This window comes from Choloepus didactylus, chromosome 6, assembly GCF_015220235.1.
Source record: "Choloepus didactylus isolate mChoDid1 chromosome 6, mChoDid1.pri, whole genome shotgun sequence".
In the NCBI taxonomy this organism is placed as follows: Eukaryota; Metazoa; Chordata; class Mammalia; order Pilosa; family Megalonychidae; genus Choloepus; species Choloepus didactylus.
This window is the reverse complement of record NC_051312.1, coordinates 46,815,355-46,838,617: the sequence shown is the minus strand read 5'-3', so window position 1 is coordinate 46,838,617 and position 23,263 is coordinate 46,815,355. Positions and strand designations below refer to the sequence as shown.

At 31.4% G+C, this 23,263-nt stretch overlaps 1 protein-coding gene across 1 annotated transcript in view; it reads right to left on the bottom strand.

Moving 5' to 3' along the window:
* Nucleotides 1-23,263, bottom strand: part of CSTF3 (cleavage stimulation factor subunit 3) — an 86,433-nt gene that overhangs the window by 40,763 nt on the left and 22,407 nt on the right. The window lies entirely within an intron of this gene.

Below are 23,263 nucleotides of genomic sequence, written 5' to 3'. Positions count from 1 at the left end.
CAAGACAGGTATGGTCTTCCCTGAGTTGCCCAATCTTACAGGGAAATAGGTTATTATAAGAGATTATGGTAAATGCTAAAATGGGGGAAGTACAGGTGCTATGGAAAGTATTTAGGAGGAGCATAATACTCAGTCTTGGGGAGTCCAAAAAGATTTCCTGGAGAAAGTTAAGGTGTTAAGTGTGAGGTATTAGCCTGATGAAGAAAGGAAGGAGTTATTTCAGGCAAGGAGGAATAACATGCAACAAATAAGGTAGATATTATTAGATTTCTCTTTCCTTTCCATGAGCAGTTTCATCAAACGGTGAATAGTTAGTTGCTCAACTGTGATGTATAAGCAAATCATTGTTTCATCCATTTACTTAACAAGTAAATATCATCTTGGTTGGTTAGAGAAATCTTGGTTTGTGATCTTTTTCTCTCAGTAGTGTAGATGTTTTCTTACCGTTTTCTGTCCTAAGGTGCTGCAGATGAGAACTCCCGATAGTCTGATCTTTTTCCTTTACTAGTAGCTTGCTCTTTATCTCTGGAAATTGAGATTTCCCCTTGATCTTCAGAGTTCATGAATTTTACCAGGATATGCATAGGTCTTTGTTCTTTGAGGCAGTTTAATCAACGTTCTGGAGTCAGACCTTTTGAGTTCACATTCTGGCTATACCACTTCAGTATCTTTTACCTCATCTCTACAAGGGGGATAATAATATTACCTATTTTGCAGGGCTGTGTGAGCATTCAACAAGTTAATGTGAAGCCCTTAGAACACTGCCCCACACAGAGTGAGCACTCAGTAGTTGTCATCTATTATCACTGCCTGGAACTCAGCATGTCCTTTCAATCTATAGACTCAGGAGTTTATTGACTTAAAGAATTTTCTTCTTTTTTAAAATTTTTGCCTTTCTTTTGTTCCTTTTTCACCTTCTAGACCTTCTATTATTCACATTCAGTCTCCTGGTTCTAGCCTTAAAATCTCTTATCTTTGCCCTGTCTTTGAATTTTTGCTCTGGGTTGTAAAATATTTCTTCCACTAGATTTTCCAGGCCACTACTTTAAGTTTCTATGTGACCATTCTCTTCCATTTCACCTGTTGCAGTATTTGGTTCAAAAATAATGGTTTTTGGCTCCAGTTTTTTTTTAATACTGCACTTTTACTTTCATTGTACCCATTTTGTTGAAATTATTCTCTCTTCCAGCAGCTTTATTTTGTTGGGACCTGTTCTCAATTTGAGTTATACCCCCTTTCTAATTGCTGGGTCCATAGATGTGCTGTTTCTTCTGTCTGTTCACTGAAGCTCAGTGTTGCAAGACCCTAGAATAACAGAAGTTGACCCCTTCTCTACCTGACAGCTGTGTAGCAGGCATAGGCAGCAAACAGGCTGATGCTAGCCCTCTGCCAAGGACCAGAAAGAAATCCCTGTCCAGGAGTAGGGAGGCCTCAGTCTACTTGGTCTAATTCTTCTTGGATTCCCGGAGGTCATGCTGATGCCAGTGTTCCTCTGTGGTAGGAAGACAGTGGAGGATTTCCAAGTATTTCTGATTCAGCTTCTTCCTCCTTGCCCTTTACACCAGCCCTCTTCTTTGAGACTCTCACAGTCTGAGGCTGCCTTGCATCCAGCCACTTGGCTAGGAGAAGGTAAAAGGTTGGGTTGAAGTGAGATAAGATCAAGTCCCCAGCTTCCCAAATGCAGGTAACAGATTATATACAGAGTTTTTACAGTTGGTTAGGAAAAGCAAAACTACCCATTGGGAAAATTGGCAGAGAATATAAGTAGGCAATTTCCAGAAGAGAAAATCCAAATGGTTAAAAAACATATGGAACTATGTATAAACTTTCAAAATGGGAAATATAAATTAAAATGCTATCACTTTATAGCCGTAAGTATGGTAAAGGCTTAAAAGGGTATTAACACTACTGAAAGGTTGTGAGGGAAAGGGAATTCATATATTGCCGGAAGAAAAATGAATTTTTCCAGTCTTTGTGGAAAGCCTTTTGGCAACAGCTATTCAAATAAAAAAATCAAGATCTTTTGACAAAGCAATTCCTCTCTTGGGATCTATCCCATAGAAGTCAAAGCACCAGGATCTTAAGGTGTTGTACAAGGTTATTTACTACAAACTTTGCAGCAGCAAAAGCAGGTAAAGTGAATGCCCACCAATAAGGAAATGGTTTAATAAATTACAGTGCATTCACATCATGAGATATCAATAAAAAATTAATAAAAAATGAATTAGAGCTATAATTGATAATTTTAAGGGGATTTCACAAGATTATTAGTAAATGAAAAAAGATATAATGTATATAATATAATCCATTTATATAAAACAATGACCAAAATTAAATCCTGTATGTACATATGTATATGTGTTTGTGTGTGATTTTATGAGCATGGAGAAAAATATGCAATATACCCAAGACTGTTAACATAGTTATGGTGGGCAGGGTAATATGAATGGAGGGAGGAATAGAGACAAGAAAAGAGTCAGTACTTTATGTTCTGTGATTTCACTTATGCACTTTAGTAAACAACATCTATTGATGTAAGCAATATAAAACAAAAATATTTTACAAAATGATTTTCTTCTGACACAAATAATTGGTTCTATATGTTGTATTCATCAAGTCAATTATTTATTGATTCAATTGCTGTTAGTCCAACACATATATGTAGAAAAAGACTTTGGAAAAATACACAAAAACTCTCTGGCCTTCACTACATGGACACTGATTGCCATTCATTCAACCAACAAATATTCTTTGAGATTTATTTGCTAGGTCGGCATTGGTGGCATTATGTAGCAGCAAATATATCATTAATCATTATCTCTTTAATTTCTAAACACATCACATGTTTAAAAAAAAAATCACAAGCAAAATTATCAACCTGCTTTGGAAAAGCAGTGGAATAAAAGGAAAATAATTTCATCACCTGTGTCAACTGCTTTATCTCCCCCAGCATCAGTTTTCCCACTAAAAATGGGAATGATAGTAACACCTACTTCAAATGGTTGTTCCAAGTACTGAAAATAATATAAAGCATCCAGAACATTCCAGGCACTAATAAATCGTACCAATTAACAAAACTATGAACCAAAGAAGTATAAATTTTTATTACATCTTCTCTATGTAAACCAAGCAGCCAAAAAGATCAATGCTTTTATAATTGACCCCATTTGACAGAAGAGCAAAAGTTATGCTGTAGGTCATATTCAAATACCATTACTGGTGAAAATAGCATGTGAACATCCTACATTCAGACATCCTACCACTAGTCTATGTATTTTCTTCAAAAGATTATTCTAGGTGTTGTTTCTAGTACTTATATGAAATCATCTTATTTATAAATTAAATATTCTTAAATATATTTAGCATATTTTATATATTTTAGGCATATTTTGGTACATATTCTGTACCTTTGTACAGGGAAGCTATACTACCTGATAATCAATGTTTGGATTGAATTTTAAAAATAAACTCTTGATACTGCTTTGAATTTTGTTTTGACATCTGTGATCTTAAGATCTTTCTGAGAGAGATTAACCCACAGAATATGCCTCTATTTGCAAAATTTACTAGAACTTGGTTATATAGTATCTATTAAAAGTAATGTTCTACAATTTTAAGAGACAAAAGCTCTTAATAAAAGTAATTACCGTTTGTCTCCTGAACAATGGTTCTCAAACTTTAATGTGTGTAACAATCATTTGGGGATGATTGTTAAAAATGCAGATTTCCAGTTTTAACAGGAATTTCAAATATTCTAAAACAGAGATCCAAGTCCACAAATCTAGAAAGTTACCATACATTTACTTAACACCTGTTTAAAAAAAACAGATTTTTAAACATGGTTGGAAATGTAGCAAACTGAACAACTGGTGTGCTAGAATGATTCAGATTTTCTCTAATGTGGTTATATTATTTTTGTAGTTAAAAAAAATATAAGAAAAAGTATGAGAATTTTTAATACTTATCATTATGGTATATGTACTGTTTACCATAAAAATTTACCATATAATTGCCTCATTACTTATTTGATGAATCATTTAAATTTTACCAAGATATGAAAAGTTGTTATGGAGGGAGAGGAATATAATTTTTTAAATTGCAAAGTTCCTAATTATTATTTTTATTTCATAACTGGGATATCAAGATTAAACTTTAAATTTAATGAAATCCAAATAAATAATTATTTTGGATTATTTTAGTGTTTTGAGTAAACACTAAGATCTGTTCCTGCTACTTTTGAATACTTTATATTTTCAGTTCTTTAACTTACACAATTATTTCCCTGGCATTAATTGATCATAGATTGTCCTTTGTACTATCCTCTGAATAAATAATGGAACTAATGACCATTTACAGCAGATTATTTAATGTTGTAAAGTGTAAACTTTATTGGATTAAAAAAAAGAGTTCAATGAAACTTACTATGGTAAAACATACATTTTTAACAGTTTGGATTAACCATGTCCTTTACCTTGAATATTTTTATATAGAGAGCTAAAGAAGTCATAGGATTTAACAGTTAAAAAATATTTTTCCTACTCAGTTTATTCCTTTCATTGAATATTTTAAGAAATTTTGGGGTAATGCCTATTAAATTAACACTTTTTCACCAGAGAATAAAACCTCTACAAGTTAACAGTGTTTTGACTGATTTCCTCAATTTTTTTTTTTTATACCACTTGGGAAAAAACAAATCCCATAATATCATACTGAAAAAAATTGTTTATTTTTTAAATTATAAAAATCAATAAGTAACTGTACAATTAATTTGAAATTGTTCAAAAATATATTTGATAAATGAATCCAACTGACCTGATAAATCTATAGAAGAAAATAAAAAAGCAAGACAATCTAAAGAAAAAAGTTCAGTCTCTATGTACTCTGTTTATGTTTTCACATAACCTCTAGGGACAAGTTAACACTTGTGTTTTACGGCAATGCACTGGGCTACCTAGCAGAGACAGGGTTAGACCCCACATAAAGTGAGTTCACATGGCTGTTTACAATAAATGTGATTAATAAATTAGAGGTCCACATTCCTATTTTGCACCCCTTATCTATTCTACCCTAAAATACAACACATATGCTTTTGTGGGATTTAAGACAATCTATTTAAATTGAGTTTGGAATACAGAAGCTGCCTGATTCTACTTATCTTCAAAATCATTCAAAAAGCTTAGCCCCAATACTGAAATCTGAAAGCAAATGGAATTCTACCTATAAAATCCATCTCCCATTTACTTTTTCACTACTCTTTTCTGCTGCTCTTCAACCACTGATGCTCTGAAAATTGTGTCTTGTAAGATTACAGATATATAAGTACTTTTAAGGAACTTGGGAAATATTGAAAAATGGCACATTGAGTGTGTGCCCTCAAGGAACTTTTATTTTAATGGGGGAGTCAGACAGGTAAACAACTAAAGAAACTGAAATATGTCTGATGTTTGTTTATATTTTGGTAATAAGATTATAGGTATTTTTCAGTTTTTGCTTATTTGTACTTTCTAAATTTTCCTATAAATATGTATTATTTGTATATAGTTTCCCTATTAAATAAGATATAAAGCATAACTGTATATACATATAGTCTGATTTAGATTTAACAGGTTGTCTAAAAGCTGTTGATGTCTCATAAATTTTCAGCCCTCCAGGCACTTAGATGTACCATAGAAATAACATTTGTTAAATATGATAAACCACTGCGAGTTATAGTCTGTGATTGAAATTAAAACGCACTGTACAAAAATGATTATTTTCAAATTTGAATTAAATTTTGATGTTTTGTACTAACCAAATTAGGTATTAATTAATCTTCCACATCCCTGAACCAAATAAATAGTAATTGTGGTATGTGCTTAGACTTACCAAGTTGATATGGGGATATGGAACTAAATCCTATTTAAAAGCTTACAATCTAGTTAGAAACATAAAATTAATGATTGGAATAAAAACAGGATGGAATAAACTTAAATAATTTTGTACATGCTCCATGTCCTATAAAATTCAGAGGAAAGGAGTTCCATGCAAACTAGAATTATAAAGGGAGCTTCACAAAGCAGATGGACCACCAGGCCATTAATGAGAAAGAGGTAAGTCAATGAAATAACTCGGGCCTCTGAAGTTTTTTTGTGGAATAACTGAAGAGAGCCACATGAGAGAGAATATGTGTTGGAGAACACGTTAGGTAATTGTGGTGAAGGCTGGGATTATAGAGGGCCTATAAAGCCAAGCACCTATATCTGATACATAAAAAATCTGATGTCACTGAAGTTTTTCTGGCAGGTGAATGACAAGATGAAAATGAAAATTTAAATGACATCATTCTGTGGCATGAAGGTTGGGGAGACACTGAGGTAGTTTTCAGTGCCATGGAATGAGACAAGCAAGAATTAGCAAAAAAAATAGTTAAGAGGCTGTTTCCGTCATCCTTCAGTGGAGTAGTAGTACCCTGGGCTTGGGGAGAAGAGGAGAGAGAAAACCAGTACTGTAAGGGAAAAACAAGAGACCTGCTTGATGGTGGGATATGTCACAAAGTCAAGAGGAATGAGAGTGTAGAAAAGATCAGTGATCTGGCAAAAAACAAACAAACAAAAAAAAGGCAATGCTTATCTATTATAAACTTGAATTTAAAAGTTGAAACAATACAAAAACACATAAAAATGAGTCAACAATTAGTGACAAAATATTACTAACAGTAGCGACATTTTTTGAATACTTTATGTAAGCACTACTCAAAGAGTTTATATGTATCAACTCATTTAATCCTTAAAACAACACTGAGTTAAGTACTATTATTACATCTACTTAAAGATGAGAAAATTGAACCACAGGGAGGTTTAATAATGCCCAAGATCACACAACTGAACTCTTAACTACTACACCATACTGCTCTCAAGCAAGATATATGTATGACGATGTTCACTGAAAGAGTGCTTGTAATATGGAAAATTTGGAAACTAAATGACTAAAGCCAGAGCGATTAAATAAATGGAATGGATCTTATTTACATGTGTGTGTATCTGTGTATGTGTGTGTGTAAAAACAATGTGTATTTGCATATGCTGGCTGGAAATAGGTCCACAAGTTATTTCAAAAAAGGAAGTGGAATTAAAAATAACAGTATATTTAGTACACAGAAAATATGCTTATCTATCCATCCATCCGTCCATCCATCCAGACTACAACAGAAATAAACCCAAGAGGAATGGTCACAAAACTGTTATAATTTTTCACTGTCTCAGTTACATATTTCTATACATTTTCAATGCATAAAATTTCAAAACAGTAAAGAGAGTTTTCTTTATGAGAAGGAAAATGATAGCTGATTTGGACAATAAAATTATCTTCTGAATAATTTACTGGTATTTTTCTTAGGATATAAGCATCTCTATTTTATATCCAAGTTTTTAAAACCTCTCAACTACTACAAAAGGTAAAACTTTGACCTAAATTTGACTTTGCCCCAACTTATAGGGCATCCCTTAACAATCATTTGGCATTTACAGATTCTTTGCTCCCAATAAATATACTTTGTCAACATCATACCAAATACCACCTTTCAAAAAATAATCTATCAGAACTCTGTCCTTTCTGCATGCTTTTTCTATAACCGAAAACTACTCTAATAAAGACAAAAATTTAAAGTGAAAATAAAACTACAAAATTTGAGTAAGAAAAACACTTTTCCTTCAATAGCTGGACATTTTACTTTTTGGAAAAAGTAAATAATTTGGTCTAAAGTATCAAAAAGCACTAGATGGCCTTCATGGCTCATTGGTTTTGTTACTCTACCCCTTATTATGCCACCTTCCCCATCACTCCCTCAAAATTGCTGTATGGCATAAACCTTCTAAAAGAAAAATTAAAATTGAGAATTTGACAAATGTGTACAATCGTCTGAGATCCTCAAGCTACCATGGATGTCAAAGAATCAAATTTATAAGCCACAGATCTAAAAAACTGCACAATCCTTATTGTACAACCAGAATGGTGCTCAAGTAGATGAGTTGATCAGCTTACCTCAAGTCTAATATTAGTTTTTTTCACATAACCTCATAGTCTCTTCTACTCTGCTACCTTAATTTTCATCTTTTATAAACTGCCCTTTAAATTAAGTGAAAATCCTTTCAGGCAAGCTTAAAATATTATTAATCAATACACTTTTTCCAGGATTATATGAGCTTCATGCATTAACTTAAAAAATATCCCACTCTCATTTGCTGAGTTAATCTCCCATTAATGTAATCACACAATTTTTTCCTTTGATGTGTGGGAGAATTTCTGGAGGAAAACCATTTATTAAAAATTTCGCTCTTTACAATTTTCATCTCTCCATTACTTCTCACTGCATAGAGTTGCCATTAAAAAAACATTGGCAAATTGAAATTTAATTCCAACTATATTTTTTTACTGCTGAATCAAGTAAAACACGAGTAATGCTTAATCCGGCCTTTCTTAAAATCACTTTTCAAAAATAGGATTAAGCTTCTATACTAAGTTGATACAAATTCAAAGGATTACATTTTTGTTTTGTAAGCAACCTGTCTCTTACAACATTTGCCTATCAACACAAATTCATGATTCTTGAAATAATTCATTTCTTCTATTAAAACTAGCAGTGCATTCCTTAGACTAAAATATTCCATATTCTTATCAATAGTTATTCAAATACTCTTTAATTTTAAACCAGAAATTATATTCTAATTGCATTCAACTCTGCTTTTGATACCTTCTTTACCATGTTTTACCAAGAAAATAAAGTTGACATGTGTATGTGACCCAACTCTAGTGTTCTCAATCTTATACAGACTGTGCATTTCTACTGTTATTGAAATGGCCTAGGTTCCAAGTTCCTTTTTAATAAGTGCTTATCAAATAATCTCCTAACCATCTTTTTCAACAAAATTGTACCTTTACTCAACTCTGTTCCCTCTACTCTAAATTGGTCATTATTACTAAAGATCTGAGGCAATTTAAAAAAATCACTTCCTGGCTCACTATAAAAGATTGTATCAGCAACTTTTGATATTGAAATATCAATTCTAAGAAGTCAGACTAAATAAATTATGAATGTGTAAAACTATTGTACAAAAACGTTCTCTCATGAATCCTAACAAATTTATGTACGACCCTAATACAAGGTGTTAACAGGGTGATATACAGGAAAAAATACACCTAATGAAAACTATGGACGATAGTCATACTATTTTAATAATTTTCCATCGATGTAACAAAGGTGACTACTGTTTAAAAAAATTTTGTACAATTATAAAAAAGTGCTATCATCAATTATGTTTTACACTAACGCAAGGTACTGGTGGGGTGGGGTGATGTATGGAAATCCTGTATTTGATGTATGATTGGCCTGTAAACCCACAAATTCTCTAATAAAAAATTTTAAGTGAAAATGCTTAAGTAAAATTAAATTCATGTTAGCGTTGTTATAAAGCAAAACCCTGGAAGTTATGAATGTACAATAATAAAGGATTGGTTAAACAGCATTTATATAGAATGGATTACTGCGCCACTAATAAAAATGAAAATATGCTATGTGAAAAATACAGGCAACAAAGTTTTAAAATTTTATAGACTGATTGATAGATAAACCTAGAAAGGTTAACAATGTTGAAAGGTAGTAGATCATGAAGGTTTTCTAAAAAATGTTTTTGCTTATAATTTTCTAATTTTTCCACAATAAGCGTATGCTATATTACTTTTAGATAAGAAAAACACAAGTTTTTCTCTTTTAAGTTAAAGTTTTGCCTCCCCCATCTCTCTTTTCTTTTTTTCTGAGTTCCACTCATTTGCTACCACTTCATTTATGTTTGCCTTTTAAAACTGAACCACTGATTTCAAAAGTTTAGTTTACATATTTAGCATCAGTGACAATTATTTATGAAAGCAAAAATGATTGTATTTTTTTTAGTAGTCCATCTAGGTATGGTATTATTCCACAGGCTCATCAGAAAACTAGTCAACATCACAAAATATTCCACAAGGGCACTGACTTTGTATCAGATTTCATAGCACTTATGAAACAGTGCCTAGTAGTAGACATTCAATGAATAATCAGTAAAAGAATGTGAATAAAAATCTATCAGTTGTTTTCATATTAACTGAAGAATGGCTAATCATTCCACTTTGAATATCAATGGAAATGTAAATATATACATTTTATAAAAAGTTCATTGAGTTCTTAAATCCTTGTTAAAACATTAACTAAAAAATTTCACTTCAATGAAAAGGTTTAGGAAGAGTGCCATGTGTTATACTATCAGTCAATTCAGACTAAAATAAAACATGGCTTCTATTTCCCAAATTAGCATTGCTGCAAATAACCACCTAAAACATGAGAATTTGAGGATTTAGAAAGTGGGGATTTGAGTAGGCAGACCTAGCTTACAAATTATCTTTATGAAAACCAAAGAAATAATTCAGATAAAAATATTAAATTACACACACACACACAAAATGAAACAGATGAATTTTCTTTCTCTTTGTGATAAGGATTGTTCCAAATTGACATCGTGGCTTTATTTTAGTGGAATACGTACTTATTTAAAATTTGAACCACTTTTATCTCCAGAGAGTTTATTAAATAGATGTTACTAGATACTTAAATTTTAACTTTTTTTTTCCTTCATAAATCTGGGTGCATTTCTCCAGGCAGGGCTATAAGGCTTAACAAAAGCATGCCATTTTTTCTGGAATTTTATTTATACAGTTTGAAATATTTGATTCGTATGTCATATTTTATTTCTTCCAAATATATGCTTGTGATGGATGACAATTTCCAAAGTGATACCAACAAAAGCAAAGCATTACGTTCAAATTCTACATGGAATATCACCATTAAGGTTTTAGTAGGTGAGACTGAAATTATACTGGAATTCCAGCTGTCCACAAAGAGGACCTCATGGTGCTGTCACTAAAATGTATAGAAACTCGAAGGGATAAAAACCATTAACAGCAAGCTCTGGGTCAAGATGATGATACTTTAGACAGTAAATAAGGCCTGAGGAAAGGTTCCTGTGGTCCAATAAACACATATGGCCATTCCACTTGATTCTAATATCCAGGCCTAATTTTGTCTAGGCTTTACTTAGCATGTCAGTGGAGCAGCCAAATTATCAAAAGTTGTGATGTGTTAAGAAATAATAACTTTCTTAATGCTTGGTTTCTCAAAGAAGCTGAGCTCCTGGCAGCCCCTCCCCAATCACTAGCGTGGAAAAGACAGGGGGACAGGGACAAAACTTTTGCTCTGTTCTCTTGCCATATCCCATCATCCGCGTGCAGTATTCACACAAACAAGGAATAAAACAATCAAGGATAGATGGACTTTCAAATTGCCACAGCTGAGAAGCATTGTTAGATAGGATGGTCCACATGTTTGAAGACCAGATTTTATGAAGTGTTTAATTACCTGACCAATGGTAATACTAGTTTAAAAATATTTAATAAGTAGAACATTTAGAAGCCTTACACCTAATACTCACTTCAAAGGGATCGCTATAATTCTTGAAAGATGATTTCTTGTTTTTGATGCTTACTATTTTCTATAAAATGTGACATTATTGAACAGTCAAGAATATCCGTTACGTATTGATCAAGACTCTTCTTTTCAATTTAAGGGAAAAAGAAATGACAACTAGTAACAGAAACATACCTTATAAAATCTACTTAAAATTAATGAATTATATGAGGTATCCAAGTCTTCACAGGTCTTTCTAATGTTGAGCTGCAAGAATATAAAAAGCTCAAGAAATGAGAACAATTTGTAATATAAAATTTTAATTTAAATGGGAAACTAAAAACAGAAGCACAAAACATGTATTTAAAAGAAAAATATTTAAAGCAGGTCAACAAGAAGACCAAAATAACAAAGAAAAACACTGGTCTTTTACCTTAGGACATATTTATAATTCCTTCCATTCTGACAGAGAAAAACAAGCATATTGCCTATTTAAATTTGTTATGCTGGCTAAGTTTTCTTTAACTTCCTTAGTGTTTAGTGTCCCCTCAAATAAGAAAATCAGTAAAAAATGGGCAAAGGATAGCAGCTCTCAGAAAAAAAAAATCAAAGGGTGCCTAAGCATATGAAAATGTGCTCAATCTCATGAGAAATGCAAATCAAAACCATACTGAGATGTCCTTTTTTTTTTTAATCTAGTAACAATTAAAAAGTGTAAGTACATTGTGTGAAGAGGCCTTGGAGAAATGGGCTTTTGATGATTATAAGTGGAACATAAAATTGTTACAATCTCTTCGGAAGGCAAGTTGGATACAGAAAATCAAAATTAAAAACCCACATACTCTTTAATCCAGCAATTCCACTTCTAGGAATTTACTCTATAGATATATTCACACAAATGGAAATTTCATGTACACAATTATTCACTGCAATACTGTCTGTAATAAAACAAGACTCAGAAGAACTTGAATTCCTTTAAAAGGAAAAATATGGAATACCATGTACCTGTAAAGCAAAAAAAGAATGATCTCAAAATTTGTTAACGGAAAAGATCTGCAAAAATAAAGGTGCAAAACAGAATGTAATAGGTAATTATTCCCGTAAAAGGTGGTTAAAATATACATGCTTGTGTGTGCATTAAACATCTATAGATGTATAAGAAACTGCACATTGTCACTAGGGAGAGGAATGGATGGCTCAAGGACAGGGTAAATTAAAGACTTTGCTGGAGGTACCTTTTGTACCTTCTCATTTTTTGAACCATGTGAATGCATTACCTTTTCAAAAATATTTTTAAAACCCTTCTTAAGGTGATACATCTTTTTTGACTGATTTATACTTATATATATTTCTGTATTCTATCAATTTTCAAAACCTTCAAAAATGTATAAAAGAATATACATTGTGTGTACAGAAATTAAATGTATATAGTTAAATTATTTAACTAAAAACATTTTTAAGGCAAAGGATTTTTAAGATTTATAAACACCTAATAAAATTCAAGCATTTTTTAAAGAAAACAGAGCAACCCTAAAACAAATCGACAAAACAAAGTAGAGGCACTACCATAAAAACTTCACTCATTTAGCTGGATAATTTTAAAACCTAATAATGGATACTCATTAATGGAGTGAGACACTGATGTAACTCAAAATTATTTTAAACAATCATTTCGAAGCAAGTTTTCTATAAAATATTTAACATTTACATAAGATTATTTAAGTGATATACTTTGGTAAAATTTCATTTAAGCTCAACAGTTACTTTAGGAAACTATTATTTGTTTGATGCCACAAACTATAACCTGGGAACTAAATCAATGCAACGAAATTTACCAAATTTATAAATTAATATTCTTATAAAAACAAAATCCCTAATTTTCTCCTGAAAAAAAATGTAGCTAGAAATATACCACTAATTACAATTCTAATAAAAGTCCTTTCATTTATGAGAACTTTCACTGGAACAGAATGACTTTAGGGAACAAACACTATTTTAGAAACAAGTACTAAGAGTAGCATGATAGTTACTGAGCATCTGCTCTTAAAATATATATATATATATTTCCTTTAGTTTAAGGAAGTTACAGATTAAAATTAGAAATGACCAAAAATACAGGTCTAACTTTGAAAATGTTATTTTATTAACTTGGCCAAAAAATGTCTTTATTTTGAAATACCTCTAGACTTAGATTTTTTTTTTCTTGGTACAGAACTTTGTTTACAGCTATTTTCTTTCAGAAAAAGAAAAGAGGCAATTCCACTGTTCTGGCTTCCAATGTTGCTATTGAGAAGTGGTCAACATTACCTTGTCATTTTTTTCCCAGTTGGTTTTATGATTTTCTTTTGCCTTTATTTTCACTCTGATGTGTCTGGGGGTTGTTTTTTTGTTTTTAAATCCTGCTTTGAGCATTCTGAATCTTTTCACTGAGGTCTTCAATCATTGTGGGAAATTCTTCCTTTATCTCTTCAAATTGTGCTTCTGCCCTATTGTCTCTCCTCTATTTCTGGAACTTCAATTAGACATGTTTTCACTTTACCCTTTTTATCTCTTAACCTTTTTCATTTTTTCCATCTCATGCTCTTTAAGCTCCAGTCTGAGTTCTTTCAGGTCTCCATTTCTCTCATCACCTGTGTCTAGTCTATTAACCTCATCTAATCTGATAATTCCAGCTTCTGAAGCTTTTCCAAAATCTATTTCTGCTATTTGTGGTTTTCTTATGTGTGTAGTTTTAAAAATTGATGTGCTCTATTTCTTTGGAAAATTATTTGGGTAAATTCATTGAAGCCTATGATGAAGGAGCATTCCTCCAGAACAAGTTTCAGTAAGCTATTACCTGGAACTTAGTGGCCTAATTCAGGAAGAGTCCACCTTAAACTCATGTTTTCCATTTTTTTTTACAGCCACCAAGTGATGTGCATTTGAACCACAAATCCATGCAAGGTTCAGCTTATTGCTTTAACCCTCATGACTTTCACATCTGCTCTGCTCAGATCAAAGTTAACTTTCCTCACTCACCTAAGGATGAAAGATGGAATAGATTTACTTCTGGTTCAGTTACCCATAGTATAACTTTTTGGACAGCTTTAAGGGGACGGTATGTCTTGTTGGAATCCCACCTTGGGCAGGACTTGGGTTTTGACTTTTGCTGCCTGAGCTCTTCAAAGCCTTGAAAGTTGCAGATCAAACTCTCCCAGTCTGGCAAGTGTCATCAGGGCAAAACTGGTTTAGGTTCTCTGCTTATCTCTCTGTATTTGTTTTGTTTTCCAATTAGGTTAGGCCTAGTGACTTCTTAGTATGTTGTGTTTTCAATGCTTTTAAGATGTTCTTAAAAAAATTTCAATGTTTTTAAGATGTTCTTAAAAACAGCCTTAGCTGTTTCCAGTGAGAGCCGATTTATGTAACCTAGCCATCATATTAACCAGAAGTCTCCTTCAATGCATTTTATTAACATTTAGTTTTCAAAAAAAAACTTTGGTAAAAGATATGCAAACTATACTCAAAAGCAAGTAACAGCTCTAAAATCTAATGTTCACTGAAATACTACATTTGAAAAATAAGTTACCATAAAATTCCATTAACCAAATACATCTTTTGTTTTTACAGAATTCTGAAATAAGTGAAATTCAGTACTCTGAAACACTTTATAGATCCAGCAATTTCAGTTTACCATTAATGACTGCTATGCCTAAGTAAAACCCACAAGAAAAAAAAATCAAAATGATGAATAAATAATATTTAAAACAGACTTCTACCTGCTGTTTCTAAAAATGAAAGATGGAGTAATTCATCTTTTATATGTGCTTTTCAAAAGATTTTACATATATATAAAGTTTATGGATTAAGTTAAAATACATTTATATATTTTCAAATATGTAATTATCTTAATGAATTTCCGTTCCTCACAATGTCGTCATGGTACACATACCCAACAGTTAAAGCTGTGAAAAGAGGTGGGTAAGAGTTAGAATTCAATCTGATAACTTAAGCTTTTCTTTTTGAACACATGAAAACTCAAATTTTTATCTCATATATATATATATACACACATGCAAGTTTCTCGGAAATTTTACTTCGATACATATGCATGAAAATCTATTGTATTCAGGCAGGAATGTATCTTCCATAACAGATTTTGATTTTTTAGTTTTGTCTGAAAACATTTCAGAATCACAAGCAACCAATTTTCTTAAAAACGAATTTAAAAACACTAGGTAAATGTACATGTCCAAGAAGCAAACCTTACTCTACTCCAAACAAAGTAATCCTAACAGACCCTCTCAGAGACACATACTAATCAGAATGTCAAATGCCAAAGATAGAATTTTGAAAGCAGGAAGAGAAAAGCAGTTGGTCACATATGAGGGCTCTTCAATAAGAATAAGTGCCGATTTCTCATCAGAAACCATGGAGGCAAGAAGGCAGTGGTATGACACATTTAAGGTACTGAAAGGGAAAAACTGCCAGCCAAAAATTCTTTATCCGGCAAAACTGTCTTTTAAAAATGAGAGTTTAAAATATTCACAGACAGAAACTGAGAGAATTAAAGTATTTAATGTCAAAGAATTGTCCACTTAAAATGGTTAACATGATTTTTTCATGTATATTTTATGACAAATAAAATAAATTAATAAAATAATCACAATAAAAAAATACTAAGTAAATTGGTAATGGTCTTTATTTAGGTAATCCTTTAAAAATCTTTCTCTTACATTATACAATAAGATAACCTAAAGGCTGAAAATGTTTATTCTAAGACAGTTAACTGTTTGGGGTATTAGAAAGACAATTCCAAAGAACACATACTTTGCACACTTAAAAAATACTGTACAGACAAATTTTTGTAATCTATGTTAACTACAAAGTTATTGGCCAATTATAATTATATATTCATGAAAATAATATTTATTATAAATCATTATAAATTGATATGACTCATTTTTAGATATTAAGATTTAAGTTTTCCACCATGGATATTCCCTTCAACAAATATTTACAAGTGCTAGTTTATGCCAAGCATTGTTCTAGGTTCCTGAAATACATCAATGCTTGCAATAAATATTATGCTTACAATAAGCACAAGTTAACTATACAGCTTTTAGAAAGTGATCAGTATTATTGGTACAAAAAAAAAAAAGCAAAGAATCTTGAGTTCTGGAGTTTGGGGGAGGGGGTGACAATTTTAAATAGGGTGGTCACAGTGACTCTCACTATGATAATCCTTCTTACAAAGACTTGAGGAAAACAAAGGAGCCAGTCAAGCAGCTATCTGGAGAAATATTAATAGATAAAACAGCTAATATAAAAAAAGGCCCTGAGGCAGCAGCATGTCTGAAATGTTAAAGGAACATCAAGGAGATTAGTGTGGATGGAGAAGAGGCTTTACTATGTGGTGTATCTATTGTGCAGACATCAAGCAGAAAATTTTTATATTTGAGTTGGTATTCTGATATTCATTATTCTAATTTCTATTAATTAAAAAATTAGGGTACCTGAATTTATGATTAAGAAATAACTGATTTTAAAAATATAAAATCTTACATTTTATATAAACTATTAAAAATGTTTTACATATACAGATACAAGAAATCAGGTATAAATTTGTAAAAAATGTTATCAATGTTTCTACTGTATCTAATTTCCACTTGGAACAGAATCCTGATTATTCTAAAGTTTTGGAAATTCAATAGAGGAAGTAGCCAAATCCAACCAAGAACTAGAATTCACCTGGTCAGTGATCAAATTCCCATTATAATCCTCACCCATTCTTGCTGATATGAAAACAATTTCATGTCATGACACAGACTTTCTAGAGATATAGTATTACCATATTGATAAAATTCTTATTAATATATCCCTCTCACATTAATTTAACAGTTCCATAGTAGACAGTTCTCCCTAAGACTTTATTTTACAAATCAATAAAATTTCAAAGGAAAGTTTAGAGATTGACATTAAATCTGACAACTTTTTTTTTTCCTGTCAAATAAAAACTGAAAAATCATTGTTCTTGGAATTTCACTTATATTGATTTTAACCAGTCCTTACATATTCAGAAGACATCATGACATTTTGGGGTTCTGTTCAAAACTAAGTTTCAACCTTTGATACCAGAATCAACAAAAGAGTAAAGTGGTATCTTTTAATCCTGTTTATTAATTCTCTGTCCCTTTAGTATAACTGTCCCTTTTAGTGTAAATTTGTGTATTAATCTATGTATTTCTTAATTTTTCATTAATAAAATTCATATAGCAAATGAGTGGTCATTTCCTTAAGAGCATAAGTCAATTTGAAAACAATGTCATTGGATAAGCTAGAATCAAACTGTTTGATGTCACTACTCAAGTTTTATCTACCTATGAAATCTAATTTTCTCCCATAGAAGAGCCTTTTTTTCTCATAAAATATGAATACTCTGGCCAATTAATGTTACATTCTCCAAACAGTATGAAGACTACTAAAGTGGGAAAAAAAAGTACAGTCTGTTAGTTTCTTATGACTCAAATCCAAATTAAAAATTAATGAAATCAAGAAAATTTTCCAATCAATATGCAATTTTCTTTGAAAATTCAACAGAAAATGTTCAGTTAACATCTACATTTACATAGCCACGTGAGTAAAAACAAGTGCCCAGAATTACAACGGACTCTGAATTATAATTGATTCTAATTAGAATAATCTCAACTCAAGCTTTCCCTAGAGCCAAATCTCATTCACCTTACTTTGCCCTTTATAAAATTTCATAAAAGTTTTATGAACATTTATAAAAGTTCATTTTCTCCAATTCTATTTCATAACAACTTAGCTGCAATCATAGATTAACTACTAACCATTAAGCTCATTTTCTGAAATTAAGGCAAATTTCTTGTAATAGTCACAAGTCAACTGTTTTAAATACTGAGATTAGAAGCAAAACGCAGCTTAAAAATGATCAAGCTGAACTTGTTTCAACAAATAATCTTGTTTTCTCTCCTTCTTGAGGCCTCTGTACTTTTTTCTTTATGCTAGAGATTCTCTGCCAACTCCTACTCATAATTCAGGCTTCACTTTAGAAGTCCTGCTGTTTTAGAGGACGTCCCATGACCCAATCTCCCCAGGTTTTCTCCAGCTAAGAATCTATCACACAGTAATGTAATGATGTCCAAACAAACTGTAAATTTGAAGGGCAGGTTCCAACCTGTTCACTGAGGTGTCCATAGCATGTAAGAGTGTCTGCCATGTGCTTACTAAATAAACACTGGAAGACTAATACATTTTAGAATCGATTCAGGAAGACAATTCCTCGTCTTCTCTTGATAGCAAGTACCTGAAACAAGACATTTGTGTTCACTTTTTGCCTGAAGCCACATAAAAACCTATTAAAACACCCAGATGGTGTGGAGCCTGAAAAGGACAGGATGACTATTTTGAGAATCTACAAATTAAATTAACAGTTAATTGCAAGTAATTGGAGAGAAATTTTGGTCCTATTTTAATAAATGTGAGTTTTCCATTAACTATAGGAGTCAAAATCCTCTTACACACACACACACACACACACAAATTTTAGATACTGTGTCCCTGTGAATTCGATCTTTCATTTTTTAAAATGAAACTTTGTATTTCATAATTTAAAATTTTAAATATTTTAAAGATCCCTCTACCAAAAAAATCACCATGAATATAGCGTATCCCATCAGACCACTACCTATTTTGCAAAACTACAATTCTTTGGAAAGAAAAGTACAAAGACAATTGTTAAGCAAGCAGATATTCAAAGACTAAATACTCTACCTAACAAATTTGATTTTAAAAATTTTGAAAAAGTTTGAAAAATTCCATCTTAAAGAAACTCCTTATAGTTAAACCAGAGGCAGATAGTAAAAATTACTGTTCTCACATTCATGTGGAATGTAAAGAATACATATTCAGAGCTGAAAAGAATACATTCATTATCTCTTTCTTGTCCAAATGTTCCATTATCTTTTAAATGTCCCAAACTTACTAAGACTTACCCCTTCTGTGTATAGAATTTCTTTTTACCATTTGAAATTAGACCCAGGTATACACAGCTAAAAATTCAGAAAACAGTAAAGGCTAAAAAGTACACAGAATATTAGCAGTACAGATTTTTGAGATTTTCATGTGGTTTTGAGTGGCTGTATGTAATCTATTTAAAGAAAAAACACACCCCCAAATTCTGATTTAGATTAATATAAATATAGCAAAATAAGAATACCAATAAACTCCAGGGCATAGAAAAAAGAAGTCAGTTATGACATATATATAGCTATTTTCACAACTATAATGAATCTATTTCAGGTTCCTGAAGTTGGTTAGTATAGTGGTTCTGATTAGAACTCCTGACTCAGTAAATAAAACATCATTCCAACTTACTGGCTTACACCTTTCATAGCACTGACCTTAGGCAAAATACTTATGCCCTCTAAATCTCAGAAAAACTGAATATATGAAATATGTTAATCAGCAATCCATATAACGTTACCTCCAAAGATACCTCCCTAGTACTTTTTTCCTTATAAAATGTCCACATGGAATATGGTTTTCCATAAAATTTAGGAATTTTGTAGATCAATTCTTAAAATGTAACAATTGAAAGAACCCAATTTTTAAGAACTCCAATAAAATTCCATGCATATTTTAGATAAGATCCACGAAGTGTTTACACTTACTGCAAATATATTAAAATTCTTAATAAAGTAGGTTATCTATTAGTAGTCAAAATATTTTAAAATTCCCTCCCCACACCTCCCTCCATATTTGGTAGTCCTGAATACAACTTTGCCCTAAAATAGTTAATGGAACTTTTCCACTACATCATAATTTACAGGTTATTGGAAACAATACTTGAATTCATATTATTCTTCCCATTTGGATGGGGGTGGGTGGGGGGTGGGTAGGAGTAGAAAATGTATGAAATCTGGGTGATACAGACACTTAAACACAAAATATAACAGAAAAAGGACCATTATAATAAGACACAATGTCATAGAAACATGGAAATATGAACTGGACATTAAATTATATTAAAATATTATTGTTCCTTATAAGTCTGGTTGGTATGGGGTTATATAGGACAGTGTTCTCTACATATAGAGAGATAAACCATGTATAGTGAGCTGTAAGTAAAACAGTGTGTAGGTGGAAGGTGTATGGTATGCATTATACCTTTCTTTTCATTTTTCTGAGTTTGTAAAAAGTTGGGAAGAGAAAAAAAAGAAATCAAATTCTGTTACTCCTATTCTTCCACACTATCCTTCACAAAAGTAACCTGTAAATCCCTTCCATTTCTTTAAATAATTAAGTTCTTCAGACTTGAAATATCTGTTCTTTAAATGTAAATCTCTCAACTATTCTATGAACCCAGGAAATTCAAATTTACAATGGAACAGCTCATTTTCAGGGTATATATACTTCAATGTTTAAGCAATCTGACATCTTTAATTGCTAATAAAGAAATTACTTTCTTTAAACTGTTAGCAACTTTTTACTCTGTTTAAAACATATACAACTGAGATTAAACATGTATTTTTAAAAAACAGCACTTTTTAATCTAGATGATAAAAGAGAACATCTATTTATCTAGATGATCTTTTTGACTTAAGTTTCTGATCAGTTTTAAAGCCAAAAACCCCACTGATTATTTTAAAAACATACACAAATTCTTATTTGAAATAATCTGACATTTAATGAACTAAGTAAATCAATATGAAGCTATTTGTTTCCACTAGCCTACAATGGTTCTTATCAAAATATAAAACCAGTTAAGTCTTACATTAAAAAAATTGGGGGAACAATTTTTTTTTCACATTACCTTACCCATATAATTTATGACAGAATTCAAAGGCATACATGACAAATTATGATTCTGTATTTGGAAAACTTGCTATAATCAAAAGCCACTCAATTTTTGCAAGCCAAGTTTTTAAAGTACACTCACCAGGTTATGATGTTAAAAAGAAAAAAAAAAGCAAAAAGCGGGGTTAATACCCCTTTCCAATAGTTTTCAAACATAAACAATAAGCTTGAAGTCTGAGAGATTATTTAATAGAGTACCTTTTTACACTCAACAATAAATGTACTGAAAAACATTAACTTATTGGAAAAATAACACTGTTGAGTCAGTTAAGAATCATCAAAAATAGATTCTAAATTGTGGGAAAGGGGTTTGTTGGATGAGGAAAGGGTATTTAGAGTTTCTCCAAGTATCTCCCATTAATTTTTATTCAACTAGTTACAAACGGAAAAATATTACAGTGGAGAAACCGGCCAACATGTGAACCAGATCATCAAAAATGACATCACCAATAAGGGCCAAATGAACATCATGTGTTTCTGGATTAGGTACTTTTAGAGGACAACCACCCTTTATGTAACATTTTAGCTAAAATGTATAACTTAAATCTAATGAGTATAGAATAAATTTAAATTAAAAAGCTATCAAAGTATTACAACATGGACTACAGATTATGTTATTATTATTAAACTTCCTGAATTTGGTAACTATTAATTATCTATGTTAAAAGATTATTTTTATTAGGAAATATACAGTGAAGAACATGATGTATACAACCCAATCTCCTATAGTTTAGAAAAAATATGCATATATAAAGAATTGATAAAGCTTATAGGCAAAAATATTGAAAACTGATCAGGATAAAGTGTATATGGGAGCTCTGTCATTAATCTTGCAACTTTCCTGTAACTTTAAAATCAATTCAAAATGAAAAGCTAAAATGCATTATAAAAATTGCTTAAATTATAAAAAATTCAGCTTATAATCCTTAAAAGCATGTTCTGACTTGCTATTCTACCTGTGACAAAGTGGGTTAAACCATCTGATCCCCTGTAACTGGTATACAATTTGAGTCTTTAACTTGAAATATCTAAGTAATGAACATATTTAAGCACTTTCTCATCTACTAATATATCCCATCTATTCAAGCAGCACAAAATCTTCAAAAATTCACTTAATTGCTATAGAACAGCTAAAACTGATAACAAAAGATAGATGAGGGAATTTTTTTTAAATGTACAGATAATACAAGAAACCAAGTTATTACTGGCGATATCCTCAAAATTATTTAAGCTCCTTCCTTTGATATAAAATTTGCACTTAATATTTTTATGAAATACTTCCTACAGTATTATCATTTATTACATTAAGTTTTATGGAATTTTTACTAGATTTACTCTACATACCGCTAAAATGTTAGACCCTAGGTTAAAGCTGGAGCCAACTCTGTGAGAACCAGGCATTAGCTGCAAACTAAAATTACCCACTGACTTACTTTTAGTCATCCTATTTGATTTTGAAACTGCCAAAGGCCATTAAGAAAATATGTTGAGGGAATGTGGGTTAAAAAAGGTTGTGAAACAAAGCCTCATCTTTCTAGTGAAAAATCTAAAAATGGATTGAAACCCCACAGAAATAAACAGAATGGCTGAGAACACTCCATTGCCTATTCCCAAAAGAATGAGAAGTTCCAATATATTTATAAATATAGCCAAGTGGTATTTAAATGAATGGTTTTTTAGGGAATATGAGACTAAGCATGAAAATGTGGTATTTTCTTATGTATAAACTCTCTGGAATGTAGGAGTTAGCTACCATAAAAAGCTGCATTCTTCTTAAACACATTCTCAGAGCACTTGGAATTTCCTTAGATGTTCGCTGAGTCTTAAAAGTTTGGCCCTCAGTGATTATTTTATGTTAAAAACAAAGCAAAAAACAAAGTTTATGGAGCCATAAAAGACAGGTTTCAGTCCAGGAATAAACTCAATAAGAAAAAA